The 23,101-nt window shown below is 31.8% G+C and overlaps 1 protein-coding gene and 1 long non-coding RNA gene across 12 annotated transcripts in view; one reads left to right on the forward strand and one right to left on the reverse strand.

Annotated features, from left to right (window-relative positions):
- The window catches only part of LOC148626208 (uncharacterized), a 55,025-nt gene extending 51,378 nt beyond the window's left edge, over positions 1 to 3,647 (reverse strand). For 8 of the 11 annotated variants that reach the window (XR_015919999.1, XM_088569997.1, XM_088569995.1 and 5 more), the window contains exon 1: positions 3,580 to 3,647. The gene's annotated coding sequence lies outside the window, so the exon portion shown is untranslated. Of the gene's footprint in view, positions 1 to 2,766; positions 2,941 to 3,579 lie in introns of those variants that run through there. The other 3 variants (XM_088569996.1, XM_088569990.1, XM_088569998.1) reach the window with 2 other exon arrangements.
- LOC148626209 (uncharacterized) lies at positions 619 to 2,772 on the forward strand. The gene is made up of 3 exons (XR_015920002.1): positions 619 to 701; positions 1,792 to 1,875; positions 2,338 to 2,772. It is a non-coding gene; the product is annotated as an uncharacterized LOC148626209 (long non-coding RNA).
- Positions 3,648 to 23,101: the final 19,454 nt, after the last annotated feature.

Consider the following 23,101-nt stretch of genomic DNA (forward strand, 5'->3'; position numbering starts at 1 on the left):
ATTATAAACAACATGTATGCGTAGATTGTGATATTATTTCATATTGAGTTCGCATGTTTGTAATTTGAAGTCAGATCATGATTTACTAAATTGTATTAAATTTGTTGTTACAGATTTATTAACATATGGTAATAAAAATCGAACTCTAGTTTGGGATTATACTAGTCGCCCTTAGTACCACCTTCCACATTAATAAATGAATTATTGATATTAATGATTAATTATTGATATCAATACATTTGCATTTATTGATATCAATACATTTGCACTTATTGATATCAATACATTTGCACTTATTGATATCAATAAATCTTACATATTTACTAACCTGTTAATAAATATATATTAATATCAATAAATGACTTATCAACATGTTGATAATTAATTGTTGATGTCAATAAATTGTTCAATTTATTAACATGTTAATAAATATTTATTAACATGTTATTAAATCATTTATTGATATCAATAAATAGCTGAATTAATAACGTGTTGATAAAGAGGGCGCCACATACGCTCTTTAATCGTGATCAGAAAAGTGTTTGTAATTCTTATTATCATTTACAAGGTAAGCAAGCGCACGGAAGATTACGTTTAAAGCGCGAAGTTTTCCAGTTGTTATTGTTCAAAATGTTCGTCAGAAGCAGAAGATTACAATCAAAGTATGATAGGGAGTTTCAAAGCTGTTCGACCTAATACAGGTATGTTGGATCTTGTTCACGCTGAACGAAGGTTAAAAATGTTTAGTATACAAGTCAAGGGCGGAGGGGAGCAATTTTAAGCACAGGCATTTGTTTCATATAAAAAAAAAACTGGTGGTAAGGAAGACGAGGTGACCACCAATCAAGGGCTTCTCTGGTTTTCAAAATTTGCCGCCAGAAAAATCAACAGCTGCCAGTTTTAGTCGCCAATTTTCAGAAAATAAAGCCGAAATAGTTGCCATAAAATGTGTTTTTTCTAATTTTTAAAATATGTCAGTATTTAGTCTAGTGATGAGTTATCTGTGTAAATTCATCAAAATAAACCCTTCATTCATGACATACATGTATCCAAGATTCAATCTTGATGCATGTACATGTATAAAGAAGGTATTAAGCTCTAGTCTAAGTCAGGATCTAAAACCATTAGTCACTTTTTGTATGCAAATTATTAAGTACTACTGCATTTTTTTATTGTATTGGTTTAGATAATGATAAAGCATGAAACATGTTATTAATGCATTTCAACCTTTTTTTCTAAATAATTTATTTTCTCCTCGCCACATATTATATTCTTCGACATGTGAGTGTGCAATAGAACATGGGCTAACCAAATTGTCATTTTTATAAGGAGACAGACTTTGTTTAAGCAGCGCTTGTTTCCGAATCCTTGTCTTATTACTATTATGTTTTGTAATTTATTGTAATCAAACTATTTCTGAATAAAATATGCTTAAAAAAATTAAAACACATCTTTCCAAAATTGTTAATATTCTTCGATACTCCTAATAACTTTTGTAAAGAAAAGGGCTCACAACAGTGATTTTACCCTGAAGTGTGAGCTTACTCAATACCTCATTGTACTACTATAAAACATTAATATCATATTTTTGTTTTTATCAACGTTACATTATCATTGTTTTGAGTTTCATTGTTTTTGTTCTATACATGTATGTACAATGTACATGTATTTGTATTGATTGATGTACACTTGCTGTAATGTGTAATTATATTCAGATTGTACTTCTCAGTCAAACACAAGCCCAAGTATTTTAAACATGAAGGAACTGTTAAATCCTTGTTTAACTTTCAGGATGAAGGCTGTGAAGTGTAGAATAATTTCAGGAAGATGATTTAGTGACATAAGCCAGAAGGAGCACACAAGTACAATAGTCAGGTATGAAGTTAGTACATTATTCAACATTTTTCCCTTCTAAGTGTAAAAATGTAAGAATTTCAAAAAAGTTTTGGTAAAAATACACCATTTTCTTTAATACAGCTTTTTGGAATAATATGGAATACATTTACCACCTACTTTCTCTAAATTGAAGTGTAGAGAAAATAATAGACTAGAATTAGAAAATCATTTAGGACATTTTAAGTGACTAAGCAGTCAAAAAACACTGCTTCTCCAAGTAGTATGGATGTACATGCAAACAACTGTTTTGGTGTGAAACAAGCAATCAGACCCACAAATATTGAGCATACTGTATATTTCTATAGTACATACACGTATCATCTTTCCAGAATGAATTTTGAATTTATGCTCCAGTGCATGTACTGAATTACAATGAACATTATATCTGTATGTATATATATTAATGAAAAGGATCATTTTTATTATGTTTTACATTTTTAGGCTGTACTAGTCTTTGCAGTTGAAATCCAGCCTACATTAAGTCATTGGGATTGGGGGATAGACCAAATTAGGACTAGTCTACACTGACTCTGAATGGCAGTTTCAACACATGATAAAAAAAATGGAATGTTAATGTATATATCAAAATATGAACAAAATTGTTGTTTCCAAAATTGTAAATGTATTCATGTCACATTCATAGGCGGTTCTAAGGAGGATGCCCCGGTTAGTTGTTTAGAAGAGATTAAAAATCACCCTCGGACCCCGTATTGCTAGTCAGCGGGTCCTCTTTATCGGATGTCTTGGTCCGATGTTGTCATTCTTTAAAATTTAAAGATAAAAATTGCTCTAAAATCAGTACACAATTTTAAGTGCCATATAGAAATTTCTTAAAAATATAGTATAGATAACAACTTAAGTAAACTCTACCTGAAAACGATTAAACTATAATTCGTTATAAGACGGGATATACATGTACTGGATCAAACCGCCATCAATGAAAATTTCCATGTTGACCCTGCAGGTCAATAAAGTATCAGCTGATACTCTAAAAGGAATACGGAATGCCACATATGCATTCATATTGCATTTTTGAAATGCGATAAAAAAGTGAAATCATCGAAAATATGAATAAACAGATGAAACGGTGGAAAGAAAAAATATATATAGAAAATCTAAATTTAACTTATAATGGATTTTTCTCATCTAAATTTAAATGCCTATACGCTAACTATATTAGTCGCGGAACCAGTCAAAATTATTATTATAAATTAAGGAAGTTTATTATTTATTTCAATTTTTTCAGGACCCCCTCCACTCGATTTCATGAACTCCATAAATACTAATTTAATTTGTGGAGCTCAAATTATTGATGACCTCCACAGTTAATTTACAGAGACGCTGAAATCGAAAGTACAGAAGACAGTATTTGAGGAGCTAAAAAATCGATAAGTGGATCTATAGAAATATTTGAGGAGCCGAAAAGAATCGGAACGTAATAAAGAAATCAATATGGCCCATGTGGGAAAGACCTTACTAATCGAGAGAAAATTCAGATAAAACATGAAGGACTTTAAACTGTTTAAACCGATGCGTCACGACAAATCAACTTGACCTTGTCGCTCTGGGTCAAGTTAAAATAAGTTATTTGTATTGAAAAGAAATAAACCTGTTACACGTATTTATTTTGTTTTTTGCTAAATTTTGTATATTAAATATTGAATCAAACCAAACAATGCTTACCTTAATAACCAAATAACTGCAGTTGATTATTGTTAAATCTACAAACTATATATAGATATGACGACCTGAGGCAGTAAAGACGTAAATAGAAATTTCAAAATAAAGGGTGATTTCCAATTATGAAAAATATCATAGCGATTTTTTTTAAATATTTTTTTTTTAAAGAAATTTTTGTTTTTGTTTTTTAGTGATTGTTTGATTTTTCATTTTTGGAAAAGGGGCACAGGGACAAACTCTGGGGTGTTTATAATAATAACGTGTACTTTAAGAATTTTATTTACAGAAGATACCTCTCTGCTGAAATTTACTCATGTTTTCCCAAATATGGTAAATAAATAACAAAAAAATTATAACAAAAGAGGGATGATACTGTGCCACGCACCTAAATCTGCCACAGTTTTTGTGTCGCTCTAGATCCGTACAATGATATCCGTATTGTCTGTAAATAGCTACTAACTTCGTGATGAAAATACTTGCGTCAATGATAAATTCCTACAACAAGGAATTTTTTACAATGTTAATTTTCTTCCTTAGAAATTCACAAAGACTTCAGTTCGAAATGCGTTTCATATTGTACTGTGGAATGCATGAACATTTAATTTAATTAATACGTGTATAATATTACAATGTGCATGTGTGTATTTTTTTTTATATTAAAATTAAATTGATATAGCATTCAACAGAGTCTATAATTTGAAAAAAGCGGTCAACACCTACGCAGTTATCGATTACATTTCTATGGATAACCTTTCCACTGGCATACCCTGTTTAGCTTGAAATGAGTATGATACGACCCGCTTTGAAGATTATATCTAACTAAACTATAATAGTTCTTTATGACAATGAGATGCACTTTTTTCCCTTAACGATTTTGTTCTATTTACTAGAATATAGTTAGACTTTACAGCGAACTAAGTATTTAAAAAATACTTGATCATATTAACCTCTTACAATATACATGTATCAGTACCTAATGTTTTCTTCTATGCATTTATCTGCATAAACCCGTCGTTCACGGCTTTGAAGGTAAAAAAAAGAAAATGTTGCAGGTATATAGAATTTGTACTGCTTAATATGAGGGACACGCCAAACTTTGTAGATATTTTATATATTCAATAGAAAGGTAGAAAAAAATCCTTGACAATATGCTTCAGATGTCTATTTTCATATAATGAAATGACTTTCATCTAAACAAGATTTTTTATGTTGATGTATGAAATAAAATTAAAACAAAAATAAATTGAATAAAATAAAATGAAATAATATACAGACATCTCTGACCCTCAAATTTTTACCCGACTATAAATGCATCAAATATATCTACTTAAGTAGCTGTCTTTGTGAGAATCATGCAAAATCTGAAAAATGTGATACACCCCAAAAAAGGCTACATATTTGTATTTTTGTAATTAAGTTGTTTTATGGGTCTATATTATGAAATGTGTAATTATTCATTCAAATCTGCCTGCTCTTAAGAGATAATCAACATTAAAAATCTAATAGATTCTATTGTATTTGAGTGTCATTTACAGAGTTATCTCCCTTAATTTGAAATTTTACAGTGCATTCTATGAAATTTTTATCTCCTATGAGCACGGTTTATACGAAAAACCAAATGTTAATTTCTGTTTACTGAAGCATTTTAAACAAAATATCAAAAATAAAAATATGTAGGTTTTTCACCTATGTATCACCTTTTGCATGATTCTTAGCTAGAATGCTACTGAAGTCTTTAATGCTCCATCAGACGATTGATAAGTTACTGGTCTACAGTTCTATACATTTTACATTTTTGTATTTTGATGATCACAGTTAAGTGTTTCCTAAATCACTAGAGATTTTCTCAATACTTTTCGGAGACTGGTTTTGTAAGCGACGCGCATGCATGCAAGAGTTTCCTTTATTGTAGGCGAAACCGAATATACACAAAGTCGTTTGAACTCCTGGAATCCAGCAATAAGGGTTGTGGCATTGTCGGAAATCGGTGTTTTCGGTTACGATTTTCGACTGACGAAACGGCGGACAGCTTTTAAAAACGAGTAATTCTCTTAAATACAGCAACTTCTAAATGCACTGCAAGTACCCGTGTTGAGGCACATGCAAATAGACTCACATAAGCTTTCGATAATTTCCCATCAACTCATGTGATTATGACTGGCGGAGCTTTCTGAATCTCACTTTAGGTAGTGGCGGTGGGTCTGGCCGGACATAGGTTTTTCCAATTACGCGTCGGCATGATATGCATTTGTTGAAAAACTTTATTTACGAAATGGCGGATTGTCGGTATCCAAATTGTTTTCCGTATGTGTGAGATGGTTGTATGCAATTCAGTTGAATGTATACATTATCGTGAATATCCATAATGACTAATACAGGTTGATTGCCGGTAACAATTGTAAATACGGAAGTTCCGCTGATTCGATGACCGGTGCATTTTGAGATCCCCATTTATAACAAATGAGTCCGTGAGTATCTTGGAAAATGTCCTAGTTGTCATATTTCGGAAATTTTCACCCCTTCTTTCATTGTTCGCAGTATATCGTCGATATTCCATATTTGATTGGAATGCAGCATTTTGTGTGCGGCAAAGAATTAATAATTAAACAAAACAAACAAAAACAAGCAAACAAACAACAGAAGAAAACGGGTCACTTCTTCTATTTCTAAAGTCTCGATTGGTCCATAATTCTCATAAGGTAAGTTTTAACATGGATCGACTTGCTCAACTTTCCAAAAAAGTGAATATCTTCGACTTGACCAATATTATTCGAAATGTTTTTGTTGTTACTATTCATTGTCATTACGGCTTTCTCTGCTATTGTATCCAACGGTGCTGCAGTGATGTTTGTTTTCCTGTCGATTGTTAGCTTCGATTCGATTTCACGATTTGTTAAAAATGACGGTCAATTCAATCACCAGATGCTGGTTTTGAAAGTTTTCTGAAGTTAGTTCACGGGTCGACAAATCTGTGGGATTCATCGTTGTCCGGCAGTACTTCCATACATAGCATCCGATCAACTCATTTACTTCTCTCACTCTATCAGCAATAAAACGTTTCTGTGGTTTCTTGCGTTTTAGTCTTTGTAAGACTTTTTGAATGCTGGACTATAGGATCGCAGTACTGCTCTTCAATACAGACATCAAATGATGGGAAAGGTGAAAACCTTTGACTTTAGCCGTAAGCTTTCTCAATTTTTGCTTGATAATTGATGCTTTCTGTGCATCTGTAATGCAAGCAACTACTCAATAAGCCTTGGTACTTGCATCTACGCACACATGTAAGGTTGTATCTTTCTTGTGGGTTTGAATTGTGAAGGAGCTTCTTGATAGAATAAGAGTAGTTGACTTTTCGTTGTCTCTTGCAATTTGTTCAATGACGTGCATTCAAACTGTTGTTTCCATAGATCTTGCAATAACAGTTCTGCTCGTAATGTGACCAGCGTTAACATTCCTAACGGGTCATACAGTTGCAATCACTACTAACGTCACTAAAATTCTGGAAAATTGAAATATGACAGCAGATAGAATAGACACCCTGACAGGGGTTGTCCTGGGTCGGGACACTTAGTCCTATAATTTGACAGGTCCTGACTAAAACTATCCTGAGTCGTGACGAAGACATACAATAAGCTGTTATTAACTGCCACACCCCTAGACAGTTCCTCACAATTAAAAAGTCTGTTCTATGTGACGTCATTTAAAACAGGAAGTCCGATAAAACATTAAAACTAAGAAAAAAAAAGATTAGAGTAGTAAACCTTTTGTGCATAATTTGATTTAGAAACAACAAGTCCGAATAAAAATCAATAAACACTTTAATGAAAGAGTCTGACAAGGTGTATCATTGGTCAGTACGGTTTATAATAGTTTAGAACTGTTCTATGACAGCAAACACTGACAAACTCAATGAGAGGTTACAATTGATAACAAATGTACCTTCGTTAAGAATGTTTCACAATCTTTCGTTTTGTTGCAGATTCATGAGTAGGAATACAAGTAGTCGTCTCTTGGTAAAAAATATTCACATCTGAATTTGACTTCCAACGCATTCCTAAAACTATGGTTAGTATATCGGAGTCTAGAACACATCCTGCTTCTCGGCCTTGGCACGGATTATTCGATGCCAAAGATCCCAAATAATTTCGGTGCTATTCATCGATTCCCTAGCTTGTGTAAAGTATTTTACCGCTTTGTCCTCTGTGGACACAATAGAGAGTATATTGTCTACGTATGAATCTTTTTCCAAGGTATTAGTCGTGTCGATTGATTATTCTGCAGATGCTTTGACAGAGTAGCATTTGATATAAATAGTGAGATTGTGGCTCTAAATAATACCGATGTAAAACCATAAGTCATTATAGAAATCGTGTTGAATCTCTGTCATCTTCATGAAGACCTGTGTAAAGAAAAGGCTTTGTTTTGTCGGTCGCTATACCAATCCTATGTCTTCTGAATCCTATTAGGATGTCAACTTGATGTTACGAAATGTAATACACCATATTTGTAGTGGATGCATTGTCGTCTACTGATTTTATGAAACCCTAATTATCTTGTTCTTTGATTATGTTTCCATACTGTTTTAACATCTCTGAGTCTTAAAACAATCTCCGTATTACATTTTCTGTATTTCTCGGATGTGATTCTGCGGTGGTGTTGCCATCCTTGAATCTACAATAACTGAAATAGGATTTTTTTGTGGTTTATTGTCTCTAGTTGTGTGCTTCTTCATAATTAGCTTACATTACTTGACTTGCTACTTCCGAACGTTAAAAATAGTAGTTGCTCTGTCGTTTGAACTTTCAGTTCTAGTTTTTTTTGGCTAATTCTTTGCTGACGAATAAGCGTTGGACTTACTCATTAACTAACGCATTGATGTCATTTCCTCTATGATCAGATCATACTAGAACTACAGCAGTCTTTAGTAGAATTTTCGTACTTGTATTATGAGGTGAGTGTATAACAGGTGTACTGGTCTTGTCATCATCGATTCCTTGCTCATTATTTACCACATTGACACTTACTATAGGTATTTGTCGTTTACTTATATCATTGTTGACATATCTCTTAAATTTTCCTATTGAGAAGTGAACGCTATTTGCAGATGTGTTTCTTTCGTTGCATAAACTTGATTTATTGTTTTCCACAGTTTCAGCAAGTTTGTTTTGAGTTGCAGTCTGTGATGTCATCTGTTCCAAGGAAGTTGACGCATAAAATACTCTTAAGGTCGATTTTCATTCGTTTTGTTGTGTATGTAACATATGTACAATTTTACGGCGTATGTTTCTCCTGACAGAAATTGAAATGCATGACCGGTTTAAAAAACTCCACTGATGGTGTTTTTAGAACCACTTTCTCTTTTTGGTACTTGCGATATTGTCAAGGTAAAACATGTACATGAATGTTGACTTAGTCTATAGTAGTTCTTGCCTTCATATTGATCCAAATCGGCTTCGATTATGTCTGCATTTGCGGAGGTCACCTACTAGACATTTGTTGTTGTGTATGTCTGTTTTCCATGTCTGGTCTTTGTCCCTGGATTACATTCTTTTGATTACCGCTATAACCTTGGTTCCCTTGATTACTACTTTATATATTTTGTTCCACACGATAGGTACAATTATCATCCCGTATGCATCTTATAATTGACCAATTTGTAACTCTCAGTGATGGAATTCCTAGTATAGAATTTATGTATGCTTGCATGATCTTTTATTGTTCTCTGTATTTCTTAAACCATTTATTGCTTCAATTTAATCAGCATTAGCAAGAACAAAACTGTCTATTAGATGTAACCGGCTATTAGATGTGCCGCTTCGGACTCAAAGTTGTGCTTTCAAGTAATTGAACTTCTGTTAGATATAATTCATATGCACGTACGATTCATATTAATCCCAAAGGTTTGCCAATATAGGATACTTCCTGTGAAGTTTGGGAGTATCAATTATTGCAAGCGGTGTGTTTTACTACTTGTGATTGACGCTTAAATTGTAGTTGGGAGCATATAGCTAGCACTTGGAGCAATTGGATCAATATCTTGACAAAACACAGTAAAGTAAACTTATATATTTAGAGCATAATGATGATGGATACATAAACAATATATATCAGTGTTTATTACTGTGTCCTTAACATTCCAGATTTTCGATAAGCATATTAGATGCACATATATATATTGTTGTATTGTATATTTATTATCGAAATATGTAGATCTCCATGTCTTTAAACATTTTATTAGACTGAAATTTGTTTCTTACTAGTTTTTAGACTAATGTAGTTTGAAATAGAATAAAAAAAAACGTGTTTGCAGATGTACCTATTATGTTATTTTAAACTTTTACTCCGATACACACATGTACTGTACAATACTGTTCCACCAATAAGCGTCACCAAACTTTTTTAAAAACTGTTTACGTTATAATGTAAAGTATACTACAATTTTACAAACTATTAAATAAAGGTTTATATTTCAGATGTGGTTTGTGGCCACTGGTGTTTTAGAAATAGGAGTCAAAAGGGGGAAATTGATGTTGTAATTGAACCATTGTATGCTTGTTTTTCCATCTGATTATGATTCGTTTTGTCATGTGATCTAGTTATGATGATTTTTTTTGTTATGTGATCTAGTTTTGATGATTCCTTTTATTATGTGATCTAGTTTTGAGGATTCCTTTTGTCATGTGATCTAGTTTTGATGATTCTTTTAATTGTACTCCTTTCAAAATTCTGTCAAAATGATGTATCAAAATATTTGATATATCTAATTCATATACCATTTAAAAGTTATAGGGAATCAAACAAGGAAAAAACATCTTGAAAATCTCTCCCATTGTTTGTTAATCAGATTAGTGATATCTCTTACCGTTTCAGAGTATGAAAGGGCTGAAGCGTAAAAAAAAATAACGCTAATTACAAAGATTTGTAGGATTCATTTATTATTTTCTTTAATGAATTAAAAGAGTTTCAACTGAAGATTTAGTCTAGGTCTTTCGATAGTATATCGATAAATTTGAGCCTTAATATATCATTTCTGAGGAAAATGGACCCAGTTTGGGGTCTGCCTTAATGTAAACTTTTTTTTATAATTGTGGATTAATTTCAATCGGTATATTTTGAAATCCTTAGTTTTTAAAGCAATCCTGGAAATTGATTGAAAGAGTAGTTTCAATCGCCTAGATGCTTAAGGATAATAAACCTAAAATTTGTTTTCAAATAGTATTCAAGGGAACAAAGATTGTAGCGGAAATAAAAAGAATGTAATTAATCATTTTTTATTTTAATGAATTATTAATTAATAATTAATTATTTTAATCGTATATTGTATAAAATTAATTCAATCATTGTTATGTTTTTGTTATGCATCAGTCGTTATTTAATTGTAGAAATAATCTGAAATATGGAGACAAAGTTTCATTTTAATTTTTTTTTTAATATACAAGTTAAACCCAATAAAATAAACTAAATTAAAAAGTTGTTAAAAGATTTTTTTTATTATTAAGGTAAAAGTGGTACAGTCAAATAGTTAAAATATATAGTTACACTAGTTTACGTATATCCCTTTCAACCAAATATGTATAAAGTACATGTAACCCTAAACCCAATACTATAGAAAAACAGAAGTGAAAGTAATTAAAACACATACAATACATACAATATATGAAAAAATCATATTATACTAGTAATAATGCTTGTTTATGGACATTTCTTGGCACCTAGTTCTTATATGGTACACTTCTAACAAACCCTTAAAACAAATCACAGTCTTCTGTGTTTGTAATTGCACATACTGGAACAATTTCGAAGATATCTATTTACTAATGTTGTTATTGTCTGGATATAATAAAAATGCTTGACTGAACGGTTCAAATAACAATCCCGAATCAACCTCGGTCTTCCCAGTATTGTGTCGTAATTTTATGAAACTCTATCCATATATACTCAAGTTAAAGTCCGGAACCGAACATTACATGGACGACAACACCAACAACAATGTGGTCTCATTATACGACCGGAATTTGGGGGACGTATAATAAGGAAATATGAACCATATTTAGTGCATTTGAAGCAGATAAGTTACATTTGACATTTGAAGCAGATAAGTTACATTTGACATTTGAAAGCATGATAATAAACATTTTCCTTAGCTCTCGCACATATTATGGTAGTGGAGTTAATCGAAATAGATTTTCGCCAATCAGATCGCTTCCAATAAATGAATCGAGTCAATCAAAACATTTTGTACAGTAAGAAATTGAAGCATTGATTAAATGGTATAAATGCGTAGATAGAGGAATTATCTTTCATTAGGTATGGAAAATATTTGAAATGACGTCATCTATTGCATACAAAGATTCCTTAATATAAAATTTTCAAATTGAAGTAGACATTGCCCCAAATGAGACTAACAACCCCTATAGCCTGTTCAACCCTGTACATTTAGGGACCAATGTGGCCATACGATTCATATTGGACGCATTTGTATGGTGAATAATAGACTACACACTTTTGATACACATTTTGCTACCATTTCTAAATCACCAATATCCAAACAATAAGTACTTTTATTACAGAAGGCTTCATTTTCCAGTTTTTCTATTGGCCAGAAGCAGTACACCTGATATTTCATTTTCTAACATATTGATAAGCAAATATATGTTTCTGTGCAATAAAATATCATATTGCACTCTCGAGCTAAATTTATGAAAAGAAGTACGTGGCACGAGTCATCACCGTCAAAGAAATTGTAAAAGCCAATCAGATCGCTTCCAATAAATGAATCGAGTCAATCAAAACATTGTATCAGAAGCTAATCGGAACTCAATTGTAAAATGGCAGCGCCCAGCGTAGACGGTAACTCCGACAGTACTTGGGCTAATAAAAGAAAATTTACCGATATAACAATTCAGAAATCACTGAAATTATTAAGAAAAAGGATGCTGAAAACACATGAAAATCGACAGAACAAGCGCGGAGGCTTTTAACCAGATGTTTACGTGAATTCAAGTCTTTGTGAAAAGCTCTAAATCACCCAATATGAATAAAACTTGTACGTACGATTATACTATTACCTTAATAGTATCAAACATGTACATCTACATTTAACAAAATATTTTACGCAAAAACTCAAAGATAAACTTTATTCTGACATCACTGAAATAAGACTATTTTAGTATTTATACAAAACAATAAAATAGAGCATTATGAAATAAAACAATTACTACACTTTAACTTGACCAATATGAGGTTTTATGGAGCAGAGTACAACAATATTGAACTCGGCTACCGGCTCCATAAAATTTCATATTGATATCGTTCAAGTGCAGTAATTGTATATTAATTGATAACAAAACAATAACATAATGTGACTTTATCCTGACAACAAGCACATCACATCTCCATATGGTAATTTAACACTTCATTCAGCGTCATAACAATGCTTTTCATAACAGTTTTAATTAAGGTTTGTGGACAATGCATCATACTAAGTTTTGCTTAAAATGCATAAGTTCCAACAGCCATCACTTCTAATATTTTTGTCCAAACATCCTGACAGTTTGCACATACCCATGTGGTTATATTACATCATACAAAGTTTCATAACAATAATCCAAGCTCCTTAGAAAATATTTTGGGTAGACGGAAAGACAGACCGAGGGAAATCTATATACCACCTAAAAATTGTTTGCGGGAATATAAATATGAAATATAAACGGCTTACGGCTTACCAATAGCCTAGCTAGTTTTAAAACTTCTTTACCTTTCAGAGTAGTAAATATTGTTTTAATATTTTATAGTTTCTTATAAAAAAATCGGCTTTCATTATGTACCTGCGTCAAATATATGACTCTATCCAGCAAAGGCCTTAGCCAACAATTTGACTGATGAAGATATTTTTTTCCAAAGCTGTACCTCAAGAACATTTTAACTTTAAAAAACCTAAAAGATGAGTTTTTCTAGAACTAAGTTTAAGTTTTGTATATGAATGGATCATATAATACATTTTTGTACGCCAGTTGAATTATAGACTTTTGCATTATTACAGAGGTTTTTCTATAGGAAAATAGCTGGAAACTGTCCATTTTTATTTTGGTAAAATAAAAGCCCAATATCTCTTCTACAACTTTAATAGAACTAAAATTTCATATTAAATCTTATATATCAATTCTTCGAATTTGACTCAATATTCAGTTGTTTATCTTAATATTATGTAAATAATTACCCTAAAATATCAGATGTGCTTCAGTCAATGATTTAGATTTTTAAAACTAGCAAATTTAAGTCCTTCTTCAAAGTTGCAGGTGAAATTTCTTAAAACATAACCAGAAGATGTACTACAGTAAGTGTAATATCATGTACAAATTTGAAGAAAATTTAATTATTGGAAAATTGTGGCTGTACCCCAGGTCTACTACATTAAGTTGAACATACAACTAGATATGGCTTATTGTATGTGGTTATGCAATCGTGTTACTGCTTAGCATTATTAATGCAGTTAAAACACTTTTTATGACTAACAAAACACCACCAATTAGGATATAAACAATCACCAAAGAGATCAGTAATACTATTATCCAAATGTATCTCTCCAAGAATGGTTATCATTCTCGTCATTATTGGAGCATTCATCTTAAAAAATGTATGGTAATCAATAATGGAAATGTATGTTTATTACATGAGATACAAAGAATCATAAATCGATAGAATAACAATGGCAAATTAAAAAAACATCTCATTCAATTTATGCGTCTAATTGCTCATGCAGTTAATTATTTTTAACCCATCAAATTGCATTTCTTTCCATTGACTTGAATACAAATAATACACCAGTTTTATCTATAGTAAATTTCGATATGCTGTACACGTGTTTCAAGGAGTAACCACTCATCTGCAGCATTAAAATCAAATAAGTAGGAAGATCATAACAAAAATACTAGTTGTAAACAAAAAGTATTCATAACCAAAACTATTGAAAGAGGAAGCCAAATCCATCACCGAGAGGTTCTACCATATGCAATGCAAGGAATGAACTTCGGTGTTTTACGTATTTTTTAAATTTGGAATACTGCAAGATTTCATAGATAGGGTAGATAAATTATGATATTATTCGGGGTCAGACAAGTCTGACTACTGGGTTGAAAACACCTTTGCATGATGAATCAAATATCAGTCAACTCGTTCGTATGAATTGCAACAAAATAATCGATGACGACATTCACTGCCATTTCTTCTTTAAATGATGATAAAATTACTGATAGTATGCTTTTTTTAAATATAACTTACCAGAGGTTCCTATTCCTTCAAATGTTTCATGTATAAATCGAAATAACTATGTTCTGCACTCTTTTTTCAATAGTTGTACATTTGTTTATGTCCGTCTTGTCTGGTTTTGCTGAAAAAGCGTAAAATTAATTTACAAGTAATTCTATACTGACACTACAATACTGTGAAAAAAGCTCATCAGAAAACTCTGAACCCTTTTAACATATATGCGCATATATACTTTCGATTTCCATTTAATCCTAAGTTTTACTATAAACCAAAACTTATTTGAATTAGAAATGCAAAATTAAAATTGCACAAAAAAATTAAAGAAATAGTTCTAAGTATTGATATTGGATTCAATGACAATTTTGAGGAAAAAATATATAGGCTTTGTATTTATTCAGATTCAAAAGAAGCAGATGCACAAGGGCATCAAAATTAAATAGAATTTTCTCGAGAATCCTTAATGATATTCTCTACAATCCATCCAAGTAACTTGAAAAGTCAGTGTTATGCTACAGAAACCATAACTAAATTTAGATAAAAATTTTAAATAGCTTTTGCTCAACGGAGCTATCAAATCATATTGCACAAAATACTTACATAGGAGTAAAATATGAGCCCAAAACTTAACTGGATAAATAATCAAAATAGCCGGTCTGAAACTGCATTATATTACCAAAATAATCTTCCCGGAACGTTTATTAATAAATTTTAATGAAGCAGGAAAGTGACAAACTCGGAAATTAGGAGCACCCATGTTCTTATCACAGCTTAACACATTAATTACATTTAAAATTAATATAATATTTGACACAGCACCGTACAGTTTTAAAAATAAGTAAATATTATGACAGACTCCATATTGCAAGCATTTTTTTACTTAAGTAAATTCAATTGATTTTTGTAAGTTAAAATATCAGTCGTTATAAAAATTAGTTGGTAGGTGATTCATTATCTGTCTTAGTTTTTCATTTAGTTGTTGCGCTTTTGAGATAAAAATTATAACGTTTTGAAATCATTATTCATTAATTTATTTTGTGTCTGAAATTCAGAAGTAAGCAAAAGTTCTTAATTCGGTTTGATTTGGTTTATTTTACGGGAATGTATGGTGTTCTTAAAACACAGATTTTTAAACGGAAAATTTATGGCGATGTTAAAGTATAGCATACTTAAACTGAAAAAGCATACTTTGTTTGGTGGCCTTTTTTTTTTTACAATAAATAACTTTAGCATGGGTAGTGTTTGAATTTTATATGGGCAGGTACTTATATAACTCAACAAAAATGCATGCCGTGTATCATTTGTCGGGACTAATTTCTGGCACAATCTACAGTAAATAGTTATCAATATCTAGGCTGACCTATAATCACAGCATTAAAAGAAATCCCATTAATATTTTTTTCAGCTAGACTACATCATTAAACAATTGATTTCAAACTAAGTTCTCCCCTTTGTCTCATTATAAGCGATTTGCTTTAATTTGTTACAGATTTATGCACTTTTCTTGGCATTTTATTCCTTTATGATTGACATAAAAACTTCTAAATATTAGAATATTCCTTCACTTGCAATAGGATACCCTGCATACATATATACATTTCAAGATTTCCAAAATTCAAAAATAAATTATATACAAGAAGTATTCAAAACCAAAAACATCGAAATTAAAAGTTTAACACAGCGACGATGATAAGTTCTATCAATGTATTTGAAGAGGTACAATGTTGCAGCCCAATGTTTAATACAAAGCATAAAAGCTGAGTGTTTTCAAGTATTTCAAATTGTGTGCTAAGGAATTTGTTTTTATTACAAGTATATCCAAAAAAGTTATCACATAGATATAAAAGTAATATCCCACTGTTTTACAAAATTGAAATCATTTTATGGTATAGTATACTTTGAGAAGGCTATTTTGTTTATGTATTATTGAAATAAACTTACATATAAAATTGTTTTCGGTCAAATTCAATGTTGTTTGATGACAGTCATTCCCTTAGGTGCATCTGTACCATCTGCTAAGGTCAGTCATACTTAAATTCATAATAGTTAAATAATAAATAGTGGCGTTACCGTCATCGGGTATGGTTATATCAAACTTTTCTTTGTCTGACGAAATATCTTCTATGGCAAGTAATTTGCTTGGGTCTCTGTGCCAGTACAAAGATTTTTGCCTATCCACACCATTTGATAAATGACAAGCCATGGTAAGATTTTCACCAAAATAAGCTGGTATGGGACCTTGTGTTCAGTTCATGGTTGGATCTAAATAAAAATAAGTACATTACTATAACTTAAACTTTTAAAGACAGGTGAGGGTTCCAAATAATTGAAATTACTTAAGTGTAATGTGTTGTGAATGTCAAGCTGACGTAAACCTGCAAACATATATAGTGTATATAGGTCTCATCACGCGACTCCGTTGTTTCACAAAGATGGGTTCTAATCTACCATTCAAATGCATGGGAATTTATCATTACTGAGCGTTTAATTCTGTATTGAAAACAAAATATTTCTCTGTATGAAATTACATAGGCAAATGGCAGATGACACATATCTATTTATAAACGATAAAGTGTCAAGAAATGATATGAAAAGACGTTTGATTGAAATGAAGCGTTTTCAGATTCCGGAAGTAAACAAAATTTGAAATCGGTCTTCGAATTTCAATACATTTTACAACAGAAATTCCGGTAAAGAAACGAAAATAGAACGAGACTTATAAACCCTATGATACACGATTAAAGAAGTCGGTCTGAAATGTGATATTCATATATTATATAAAAATCAAAACATATATAGATGATGGGAGAATTTTTATTGCAAGTCTTAGTGGATAAACTTTCTAGAACGTAGATGTAAAATGAAACTTTATTTATTATATCATGTCGCTTAAAAACTCGATTGAAGCAAGATTTAAAGGATACATTCATTAATAATCCCTTCAATATGCTTAACAAGACTTTTAAACATCATTGTTTTATCATTTATCTTTTGTCTGTAGTGAAAAGCTACAGTCAAAGATTATTGCTTTTGGAAACAATGTTAACTTTAGGTATCTCGAAGCACTGCTGTATAATGAATATTTTTTTTGTTTTGTTGCTTTTTCTTGGCACTTTTATCGTGTTTATCTAATGCTAAAAACATTCATTATTTCCAATTTATATCTTTCCATAAAGAAACTTTGCTTTTATATATAGCCATGTGACGACTTTAAAATACCGAAAAATTTAACTATCATTACCACTGCAAAGCGGGTTTCCATATACCGGCTTTGAAAAGAACAGAAAAAGAAAATATAATATCAATCTCGGGACCCTACGACAAAAACAATCAAAACTGATTACAAAAGGTAAACCAATAAAGCATTGACTATTGAATATAAAGTAATATGACTAAATTAGAATTGGACATCTCTTTAAGAAGGCTTGTATGGGTGTTAACTTTTATAATGTTAAAACTGAGATGATCATCAGGTTCGACATTCATTTTGTAAAATCATAGAGCTATACAAGCGAAACACATATTTTGTATAAAAATCCGTTATAAATGACAGAGACATGTAAAATTACCTTATTTGTGGCACTTTGTATCTTCCACCTTGAAATTCATCTACAATCAAACAAAAAGTTTCATCACATGAAATTATCACCTGTTATGTAACACAATTCAAATTTATTCTTTAATAAACTGTATGTATGTTGGCAAACAATGATTTTTTTAAACATTTGTTAACCTACAAACATAAAAAAATCACTAAAAATAACAATAGTCACCAAAAGCTTAACAAGATTTAAAAGCTAAACTAGTAATAAACTGTTCTCTTATGCAATTTATTGTTTTACCGTTACAGGGACTCTGCTTTATCCTGTGTACAGGTTTGGTCTTCTTGTAAATATTTTTTTCTAGTGTTTCCATCAATTTGTGAATTGTTATATAGATTATTACATGGGGGTTCTTCTCATTCATCGAGTTGGTTCTTTTCCTTGTTGTTTTCGTACTATGTTTTTACTAGAAGAAGAATCAGTTTGTACGACTGAAAGATTTTTCTGAGCAGAAATGTCATCAATGTTGTTTTCAACCGTAGCAAAATTTGTCTGGAAACGGAAGTTTGAAATACCTTTCATGCCCGTTAGTCTATCCACTGGTACGGTATCAAAAGATGTGTAAAAACTGTATTTTGATATCATGTTAGTCTGTGTCTCTATGTCGAATCGGGGCTCATGTAAGGGAATTGGGTGTAATTGTTTGCTTTCTGGATTAGTCTGTAGATTTGTTTTCTCATCAATGGAAATTGTTTTCAAATCTGTAGGTGAGGATGGTCCATCAATTACTAGAAATCTATTTTTTCTTCGGAAAGACTTTGATTTTGTCTCCTTACTTGTTTCAGCTTGTGCTGGTTTCACTTCGCGAGTTACGAATTTGTGGGGAGACAGGTGTTCAGGTTTTTTGCCTATAGAATGATTTGTCTCGGAGACATTATCCAATGGACTGTCAACGCCCATAGGACTAAGCATAATATCGGTTGTATAATTATTGTTTAGCCCCCAGTTTGTTTCTTTTCTAATGGTGTGCGATTGTCCATCTCTAGATATTTCGTTTTGGTTTGACAAATCTTCTGAATGTCTTATTTGAAGGGAATTGGTTTCTAATCTTTGTCGACAAATAGTTGGCTGTTCTCTGGTATTGACTGTTCATTAACTATACTATCTTCAGGAATGATTATGACTATCGAAATTTCGTTGTTTACAGATAAATCCGAACATTTGTCTGCACTGCCTGTATCTTGAAATCGATATTTTCGTCGAGAGGATTTGAGTGACTTCTCGTCATTTGTTTTAGCTTTGGAATGTTGTGACTCATAAGTGAGTTTTGTTTTACATGTCAGATTTCGAGTATTAAATCTATATGGAATATCTTGGGAAAAGCCATAGCTTTTCAAACTATCTACACAAACTGGATTATGCTCAGAATCGGGCATAGACAAGACTTGATACATTGTTGGTACTTTCTCTTGAACGTAGTTTGATGATTGACAACCGAGTTTGATCGATTGTACAGGTTCGTTGCCGTTCATGGGATGTACTACCTGATTTCTGCGATCAGAATGTAGAATTTGAGGGAAATAACCATGTAAATGGCACTAAAATACAATAGAAAATGTCGGATTTTCAATGTGGATTATCTCCTAAGAGCAGAGAGTTTAGAATGAATAATTATAAATTTCATTATATAGACCTATAACAAAAATTATTCAATTAGGGTCCTCGTTGACTCATATTGACCGCTCTTCGAAATTTACAAAGATAATTACAGTTCGTTCAGAGATATCGATATTTGGACCTTACCTTAGTGTTTTTTCGTCTTGGTTCAAAAAGAATTACAATAAGCAAATTAGGTAGTGAAAAATAACATAAAAACATAAAGCCTTTATTTGGAATGTACCACATATTACAGAATTTGCATGATTCATAAAAAGACTACTTCATAATTGTTAATGCAAGAAAACCAACAAATGAAAGAAATGTTTCTTTTATAATCATACAAATTTACATATAATTGACTGATTGTCCGTAAGATGTTATTGAAAATACAAAAATACCAATCATATTGCAAATTTCGAAATTCGCAAATACTCCATGACGCTGAGGATTATATGACAATATATGGACCGGTTCGTTACCCTCCCCCCCCCACAAAAAAAAAAAAAAAAATTGAAGCGTAGCTGAGGTCTATTGAATTCTTAGGGTCGACCAATCGGTCAATATATCAAATTATAAACCTATTTAATATATTATACCTTTTTTATATATTGTTACTAAAACATTGTCAACTATACATGACAAATATATTGTGGTTCCAGCAGACAAAGCCCAAAACAACACTGGTATTGTCTACAAAACGTACTACATCCAATTTTTATGATCAGAGGTAAACTTAGAAATAAAAGCAGTGATAAGACCTATACTGCCACTACACTCTCCAAAGGACCATAAATCGGTGCTATCCTCCTTTGGTCTCTCTACAAAAGACGATGATTGTGATCTACCGTCTAAGTGCTGGATCCCTAAACTCCACAAGAATCCATAAAAACAACGTTACTTATAGGGATCTGCAAAATTGCACCACCAAAGCTATTTCATAACTTTCAACTTATATACTCACAGCTGCCAAAGAGGGTCTCCAGATCTATAACAACACTTGTTACTCCAATAGCGGTATTAATTCAATGTGAATCCCAAAAAACTAGAAAGCTCTTCTGGAAACCCTCATTTCAAGATCATTATCAGAATACAATAACATTAAACCCTCTGATTTTTCAAGTATTTGTAATTTTATTCCCCATACCCGACTCAAAAAAAAACAAACATCATACATCGTTGTTACTTCAAAAAAAGACGGTACACCTAGATACAAATATGTAGTTTTTGATCATCTCTCAAATATACTTAAGAAGATGTTTTTAAAATGCTTCAATATTTGGATCCACAACATATTTTTCAAGTGTGGTGGATGCAATTTTTTCAACAAATGGTCGGCATTCCTTTATATGGGAACAAATTCTGCTCGTCTACTTGCTGACCTATTAATTCACTTTTATTAATAGGCTGAATTTATAGCTGATCTAATTTAGAAGAAAGAACTTCGTTTGGCTAGATCGTTCAATCTCAGTTTCCTTATATATATGACGTATTATCGTTAAACAATCCAATTGCCGGGGATTGGATAAATCGCATCTACCCCCAAAGAACTTGAGATAAAGGATAATACAGTCACTGTGACGTCAGCCTCTTATATTTACAAGATTGAAGATACAATATATTTATAAGATAGAAGTCATCACTGCAGAAGCTTTATGATCGTCATCATGAATTTGTGGATCGTTACGGTGTATCCATGTGCACCATGAAAACTGATTTGTTCAACGTGTCTTAGTTTTCCCTTTCCTCTTTCGTGTACTTTGGACTTGACTTTCTTATGAGCAACTCGGGTGTTTCAGAAAAGCAGAGGACACTTGCCCTACCAATGCACCTGGTCCATGCTCTCTGTTTTTAGTGGAGTCCGAGTTGCTCATATACTTTTGTTTCTTTGTATGTATTATTTTGTTTATTGTTGTGTTTGTTTGCCTTTCATGTCTGGTATTTGTCCCTGGATTACATTGTTCTGATTTCCGCTAGAATCTTGGTTCCATTGATTACTCTTACACTGGAAATTCGTGTGAATGAAAAGAGAAAACATACAAAATTTTTCAATTATGAAGTTAAAGCAAGGGGTCCACACAATTTCTCATCGGCCAATGTGACGTTGTATGGACCGCAATTTTATCATCGACACTTTTAAAAGTATAATATAATAATATGTTTAGAAATTTAAGTAATTACAAAACATTTTCCCTAAAAGGTTATGAGTTTAGAATGTTCAATGTTATAGATAAAACAAGCATTCTGAGAGTATTGCAAAACATGATTCCCAGCGGCTGTTTATTTCGCTGACCCAAATACTACGTTGGATCATCAAGTATAAATGACGAACTGAGGAAATGACCTGGATTTTGAACAGAAAAAGGGATATGGACAAAGACAAGAAAGATGTTTAAATCAATTTAACAGATCCAGATTGGAAACGTTTTATGCACGGACAGATTAGGACAAATTCATACCAATCTAAATGAATAAATACCCGATCTTTTGCAATTGTAACATATTGTCACATGGAGATAGTGTTAACAGGTTTTCTATAGAATTTTTTTTTATAGAGCGTAAAACTGAAAGTTGGTAATTTTGAAAAAAAATAGGAAAGCAGCAAGCAATGTAAACTTGATCTGTAACTCATCAAGGTATACTCAAGGTATACTCACATACCAAAAATCAGCTCATATCTGCAAGTGTTCAGAAAAATAGTGCAGAAAACTTAACAGTAAATTCAAGGCCATATCGAAGCCGAACGAAACCTTAACTGGATCTTTAACTCATCCGGGTAGACTCACATGCTCAATATCTGCAAGCGTTTAGAGAAAAGTGCGGAAAGCTTATATTTCGTTACTTAAAAGTTCAAGGACCATAACTTGACCAAAATTAGCGAATCGAAACGAAACGCACACTTGATCTGTAACTCATTAATGTTGAATCACATACCAAAAATTAGCTAAATAAATACAAGCGTTTAGACGGACGGGCGGGCGAACGGAGTCCAAATCTAAAGTCCCCTTCGGCTGAAATCGATAGTGGACTGAAATATAGACAATATTTACTGAGATGTTATG

The sequence above is a fragment of the Perna viridis genome, chromosome 2 (assembly GCF_037379345.1).
Source record: "Perna viridis isolate PV_CMFRI_1.1 ecotype Kerala chromosome 2, ASM3737934v1, whole genome shotgun sequence".
NCBI lineage: Eukaryota > Metazoa > Mollusca > Bivalvia > Mytilida > Mytilidae > Perna > Perna viridis.